Source organism: Acanthopagrus latus, chromosome 2 (assembly GCF_904848185.1).
Source record: "Acanthopagrus latus isolate v.2019 chromosome 2, fAcaLat1.1, whole genome shotgun sequence".
Lineage (NCBI taxonomy): Eukaryota > Metazoa > Chordata > Actinopteri > Spariformes > Sparidae > Acanthopagrus > Acanthopagrus latus.
Window position 1 is genome coordinate 16,869,322 of NC_051040.1, and position 7,649 is coordinate 16,876,970.

General features: G+C 42.3%; 1 long non-coding RNA gene across 1 annotated transcript; it reads left to right on the forward strand.

Annotated features, from left to right (window-relative positions):
* Positions 1–1,038: 1,038 nt before the first annotated feature.
* Positions 1,039–7,228, forward strand: LOC119008721. The gene is made up of 3 exons (XR_005071496.1): positions 1,039–1,165; positions 4,503–4,625; positions 6,448–7,228. It is a non-coding gene; the product is annotated as an uncharacterized LOC119008721 (long non-coding RNA).
* The last annotated feature ends 421 nt before the right edge of the window (positions 7,229–7,649 follow it).

Sequence of the window (7,649 nt, forward strand, 5' to 3'; positions counted from 1 at the left end):
GCTCCAAATGTGTGAATGTGTTACTGTGTCAATGTGAGCAGGGTGTTCCTGTGAAAGTTAGCGCTGCTCTTATTGCATCCTCCCTGAATAAATAAAACAGAACATACTCAAGTATAATTTTGTATTCAGCAGCAGGGGCGATGCAGCTCATAGTCTGCATGTACCTGAATAGGCGTAGAAACTCTTTCAGTGACTCTCCTGTACTAATAAGGACGTAAAGAGGGTGTGAAAACAGCTCCATCGTGGCACTTGTCTGTACCGGCAGCGTTGCATGTATGTGAACATGACCTCCTTATGTCTCCACTTGTCCGCGCCATGCACTGTGCGTCAGTCACGTACTGCATGTCTGTATTTTCCTTTTTTTCCGTGGCAGCCTTTACATCCAAGACAAACTTCCCGGAGGAAAAATAAAGCACTCCTGACTTGACTTGGCTTGAATGTACGTGTTTTTTTCGTGACAGATGTGGAAAATAAGAGCTCAAACAAACACACGATCAGACAGAGTGACCTCCATGTGCGACTCAAACACGGGCTACAGTCAAAAGTGCACATTACTGGAAAACCCACCACCATACAGTGACATCTGACAGTATTTCCATATCCTGTAAGGCTTTTTTTTCCCTCCTTGTGGTGTTTAAACATTTACACTCCATTACTGTTAATTTCCACTTTTTGATTCAGTGTTCAGAGTCAATAAGAGCATAACTTTGATTAAAAACATTCCAGAAATGTCCTCTTGTTTCGTAATGCTTTTGTGTCAGTGCAGTGTGTGTGTGTGTGTGTGTGCGTAACGTGACCTATATGAGCAATAAAGCAAGTGTGACTCATCGTACAAACTGTACAGTCTTACCAGCAGATGTGATCTCGACTCCACCGCCGACTCCCGGTCTGTTGCCTGACAATGAGCAGCAGGTGGCAGCAGCACATTAGCGAAACAAACAGGACAGAGGGCCACAAAATGTGAAGCGGACACGCGTCTCCGCAGGACGTACGCTGGTGACGGCAAAATGTGATTTATGTGTGCTTCTGTCCGGCAGCGCTTATTATTTCGCCCTCTCCGTTCTTTTTCACAGTGTGTGAAGCAGCAGCGCCAGTGATCATGTTTGTAGAGCGAGGACTGTTTGTGCTGAACAACCAAAGGTGACCTACATATGTTCTGGGCAAGGTGACGTATGGATTACGTGACTAAATGGTTCAATGAATTCAGCCATGACAGCGGTAGACCTGTTGTTTCAAAGTCAGCATGGACCTGGTGGAAATAAGCAGACAGGCGGCTACAAAGACAAATAGGAAAACATTTTTTTTGTGTGTGTGGCAAAATGTCAGAAGTTTCTGTACTTCTGCTTTTAGGATCTGCTCTTCTACCCAGCATGTTATCTTTCCATGCCATTTTTTTCACCATATGTAGTGAGATTGTTTTTGTTCCGTGTATTCTGCTTTAGTTCACATGACCGGGTTCGCGTCTTCCCACAGTTTGTTGTGGGTGGTGTGGGTGAACTCAGCTGACATGGAGAAGAAAATGTTACATGAATTAAAAATTCGACGTGCACAATTGAGCCTGTGTGACAGGCCTTTGTGTGCGCTGGCCCTTCTTGAGAGTTTACAGTCCCCGTGACATTTTCGGTCTATTAATAACAAGACGTGCCTGCACTAAAAAGGTCAATGGCCACTTCTGTTTGGCAGCTTTTTAGACACACTGACATGTTTTTAAAATATTTTGCTCACACGGTGCCGTGTCAGGAAAGGAGACGTCCGGTTGATGATGTGAGACTGCCATGTGTTTCCAGCCAATACAGAAGATGCCACAGACTGGTTAAGCAGGTGAAAGCAAGGAACACCTGTTACGGTAAAACCTTACTGTCTGCCGGCTCTAAAGCACAAGATCTGTTTTCATTGCTTGAAAATCTTCTGGTTTGAGTGGAGTCTGACTCGAGCTCCGCCTCAGACAGACAGGAAATGGAAAGGCTTTCAGAACAGGAAGTGAGGCCCCTCGGTGCGTAGTAGAGGAAGGTTCCAGTGGGGGGGAAAGAATGCTATTCAGATCAAATGAAAAGCTTGGCACATACTGTACCGTACCGTACTGTACATAATCACACAAGCTCACACGCCCTTTTCTCTCTGTCTCTCTGTAAGAAATGAACAAAGAAACCACAACTCCTGTTAAGCACCTTATTGCTACACCACTGGCCCTGACAGCAGCTGCTGCATGGTGCTGCAGTGACGTCAGAGGATTGCGGTGCAAAGGCCACCAACTGACACCTGAGTGTTCCTTGAGGATAGTTGCACTATGAGAGCAAGTTTCAAGTCTTTGGTGGTAGCCTACATTATCAGATATGTCAGCATTATTTCATATTTCGGCCTTGAAATAGCAGCTATAAAAAAAAAAAATTATTCTGATGGTCCAGCGTCTCTTGATAGGCTGAATGGTGTCTGACTCCGCCCCCCCAACACTTGTTTAACTGCACTGGTAGGAGTGAAAAGTGACTATACAATCCTATGCGCACGGCTGAATCTCACTGGTTAACCCATGTTATCTCTTTCCTCTGTAGTGCTGCCACACTCCTAGTCTCACACTCTCATGCTATCTTATCACTCGAGTCTCCACCACAAGGGGCATAAGGCTGCGGTCAGAATTCCCCTCTTGCCCTGCAGTAACTCCTTTTTCCCGCCATTCCCCATCACCTGACCTCCCCTCTCCTACCTGCACATCTGTTCCTGCTTTCCCCATCAGCCCTTCCAGTATATATACCAGCCCATTTCCATTCATTTCCTGTTAGATCATCTTGACTGCCTGTTGGATTTCTGCTAAACTTCTCAGCCCGGCTCCTGTTTGGATAGGTTTGCCTCTCTTCTCTGTCTGCCTGGTTTCGGACATTTGCCTCTCACCGCACGAGAGATGACTCTTTTTTTTTTGGTTTTAGTTTCTGTGCAACCAGTCCCAGGCGAGAAAATGACTCAGCACATGAAACCTGCAGTACTGTAATTTGTTGTTTTCATCATTGTCACGTTAAGCTAAATTAGCCAGCTGTTAGTAGCGGCTTCATATTTAGCATGCAGTGACAAGTGGCCCATCACCTCATGTGGCCCACATCACACCCTGAGGCAGCTGTTGCCATGACACAACCTTAATTTAACCGACCGGACGAACGTTTTTACCTTTCCACTCATCGACAGTCCAGCGGTGGTTTCACAGCCCCCCCAACACATGCTCTCGTGTGCTCACCATTGGCTACTGAGAGCGACCATGTCATGGTTTCTTTCGGTGAGCCGAGTGCAAATGTTTTGATGCGGCGTCCTGTGGTCTAACAGCTCTTCGCGTTCAGCACGGCTCAAACACCCCCTCCCATGACAACCCCTGTCACATCTTTTTTTTTTTCTTTTTTCAGATCACACTTTAAGCTCGCTCTTAGTGTACAGTAAACACAAATGAATAGATTAAAAAAAACAAAGGCAAAAACCATACCATACCGCACCGACTGGGCAGGAGCACAGCATCAAGTTGACACTGCCCATAGCAGCGATGGAAGAAAAAAAACCCCTTCAACTCCCTGAGACAAAACTAGAGTCACACGCGGCTGCTCTGGTCAAACCACATGGTGCACAGGAAATGGATGAACATGTTGAACTCTCACTTATTTAACTGATGGATGGAAATGATGGAGGGTTGTTTAGGGGTTTACCTAGAGAGACAGTCACAGTTTTACAGTATTAGTCTGAAGAAACGGCCGCCTTACATTCACACGTGTCTTTACGTAAATCAATACATATGTTGGAGTCTCCATTGGCCCTATATAAAAGCTAGAAATTAGTTAGAAATGCACCTCACTAATCACATCAATGTGGGAGACAGCGACACCGAGCACTTTCACGTAATGCATTTTCTCTGGACTGGTTCTTTCTTTTTTCTTTGTTCAAAAATGCAATATATCATCAACTCCGTTGCCATGGTCAAAATAATATTTGGGAGAAAGAAAAAAAAACAGAAGTTATTGATTAGCCACAAATAACTGAAATATCCAAGCTTTCTCAATATTACATTCCTCTTCAAACAGCAGGAGATTTGTGGGGTTACGTCCCGAGAAAGGTCCACTGATCAAATGAAAAGCAGATGTTTTTGAGGTGTGTTTGCTGCAGGGCAAAAAAAAAAAAAAAAAAAAAAAAACTATAAATCAGAAGTGAAAGCAGGGCAAAAAAAACAAACACAAAAAAAGTCATGCAAAAAAAGTGTAACAAGAAGTGTCATTCTCACAAAGTAATGATTTACCGTACAGGCGCTTCATCGCGTCATTACACGTGCGATGAAACATGTGCCGTCAACAGATGCAGTTGCAAATATGAGGCGGACAATTCAGAGCGAAATAACTCACACTGTGTCTGCACTCTCTTTCATTTCTCACTACAGATATGACTGTACACTTCCAATGTGACACCGAACACTACGCACAAGAAGAGCTCAGACTTTACAGTTGTGTTTTTAATGTGTCTAAAATGTGTTTTTTCAGTTACCGTCCACACCGTCCAATGGCTGACTGCTAATGAAAATACTGTTCCTGATGAGCCAGTTGGCATCTTGCATCTGAGTGAATGGGTGACTGCTGAAGTGCTGTCGAAATGAACGTTTAACAGTCAGTAACTTCTCAATTTAATATATTTAAAATTAGGTGATTGTTGTTTTTATATACATATATGTGATTACAAATACCAATACAGTACAAAGTACAAGTACCAATTACAATCAATAAAATTAAACCACTATACCCTTTAAAACGAGTGTCCATCAACTACAGTTGCTCAGATGAATGCTGCAACACTTTTTTTGCAGCTCCAGAAATGTTTAGTGGTTTATGACACTTTACCCGAGCCTCCACCCACACAGGGGTTAGTAGAAAATGAATAATTACATTTTTCTTGCATTTAACCTTTAACACACCCACACACGTTTCAGTTACGATTTTTGTTTGAGTACAAAAAGGTGCATTTTGATACTCCCCCTAAAGGAAATGTAAAAAACAAAAGGAGTGATGTGTGTGAGAGAGAGAGAGTGTTTACCCCACCCTGGTTAATAATCAGCAGCCATCACTGCCTCAAGCATATAAAAAAGTGGCAGTGTTTTGGTTTTTTTTTTCTCATTCACCCTGAGAAAGAGTACCGAGCTAAGGCATCAGCTGGTGTCGGAAAAATGTGCACTACTCATTCTCACACTGCTTTAAATGTTGTCTATACTTTCCCTATTCACTGCATCATATGGCAATATTATTTAAAAAACCAATGCTGTGAAATGATGCTGCGATTCAGATTTGTATTGGATTTCTGTTATGAATGACTCAATAAGATCATATGTGGTTTAAAAAAGACCTGCTGTAAATGCTGAACACCACTCTCCAGACTAATTATTATAAGTGGAGGTGATTCAGACACTGTCAGACATCTGTCGGACTTTTGGCATCATAAAACACTTCAGTGTGGATGGAATAAAACAATAAATGTGAGAACTTCACCCACTCATGAGCCTACACACACATACACATAAGAGCCGGTGCTCTGACGTCAGACAGAATTTACGGCGCATACTCACCCAATGCAATAAAAACACATACTTGCACTCACATGAACAGACATATAGCGCACACATAAAAACCCTCTGAGGTAAACACACACACACTCAATCAGTGGGGGAAAGAAAAACACTACCATTTGGTCAAGTGACTGAATTAATCATACAGGAACTTACACAAACACTAACTTATGCACACTCAGAGTAAGGTAAAAATTTGAATCAGCTGACACAATAAAAGACACGACCACATGTAACCTCAATGCCACATGAGCACCCAGACTTAACGAGAAAGTGTGACTGTGTCAGCAGGAGAAAATATACAAGGCCCTTACTCGGCTTTCTATATTTAGTCCTAAGGCCGAGCGCTGCCGTGCGACCTTCATCACTACATTTGTATTGAATTGTAATATAATGCTAGCCTCAAACAGTGTCCTGGGGACCGTATTTTCCCTTTTGAGAACAGTGTGTTCATTCAGTTAGGGAGGAAACGAAATATTTCGTAATTAATACTGTAAATATCAAAATCCTGAGTTTGAATTCCCCAAAACTACGTAGTGCCCCTTTAAAGCAATGACATCCATTTAAAGGCCTTTTAGCGGGAATAAATAATAATAATAATAATAATAATAATAATAATAATAATACGTAATTTTTACTATTGTCCTGTTGCAAATCCACTCTTGACCTAAATGTTGTGAAGCGTGTGTCCTGAGCTGGCCCTCCCTCTGACAGAAGACTTTAGTGTTAACTGTACTCTTTATTCTTTCTGAAGAGTCACTGTTACATGTCCTTATATCGCTCCAAAAATAGATCCATGTCACGATCTTAAATCTTACTTCTTGGTGTTTGAGTTTCAGGTCACCATGACTGATATCACTTCTCTCCCACAGTTTGTCTGCTGCTCGGGGAGCTGTGGTTATCACGGACTGGGAAGGAGCCAGAAGTGCTACGTGCTAGAAGTCCCCCACACACACAAACAACCACACACACACACACACACACAATGATAAGTGCAACAGCAGTTTCCGGTCCTGCAGTGTGTGATTCAGTTTTTTTGGCCAGTCTCCTTTTTTTAAAGCAAATCATTAGCCTCAGTGTGTCAGACTGTTACAGGAACATGACATAATCCTCCACTTGTCCCCCGAGACAGATTTTCCTTGGACTCCACAATGCCGTTTCATGAGAAGAACACTCAATCACATAATGGTATAAAATTGAATACGTCAACACTCTTACTTTTTTTTTGACGTGAAATGGTTTCTTAACTTAACTTTCCAATACTCAGCTTCATAGAACAACTGTAAATTCACACCTGACATGTGTTGACCTCTGTTATTGCTATTAAACTTTTTTCTGATTCGTTCCGCAGTCAATCGTTACTCAAATTCTGCTTCCAGGATCAGCTTTCTCGCCGTGACAAGGCAGACACAAGCCCTGTTTGATCATTGTTAGATCAGCACACATCCAGTGACACACATAAACATACAAAAAACATATTAAAACAAATTAAAGCAAAGAGACTGATGTCTATAACAAGCAATGAGCCCTTCCCCCAAAATATATCTGTAAATGTATGTGTGTTATCCTCCCACACATGAAAGACAAACACCCACACACAAACAATGTGATCCTGACCAGGAGCTAAAAATGGCTAGAACCAAGAGGAAGTTAACCTTTAACAATTCTTCCAATACGGCAGTTCTGCAATTTGATTATGAGACTCGACATAGTGCGACGCACAAACATGCATTCACATCCATCATCTTTTGAAGAACTGAGTTATTTATATTTGTATGTAAACACACACAGGAGGAAGCCGCCACTTGATCAAAAAATTCCCTGAGCGCTCGTTGTTTCCTTAACGCGGCTACTGACAGGCCAAAGTCTGTTTGCTGTCTGTGACGACTGATGGGGCACGTGGCTGAACTTTTGGAGCAGTGGAGGAAATTTAATACACAGCAGTTTTGTGTTAATGGTTCACATTCAATGTCACAACTGGGGTAAAAAAAAAAAAAAGTTTTAATGGAAACTTAATCTGAGGTATGACAGCAACCATCAGCATGACTGGACAGATCGTGATGTAATAAAATAT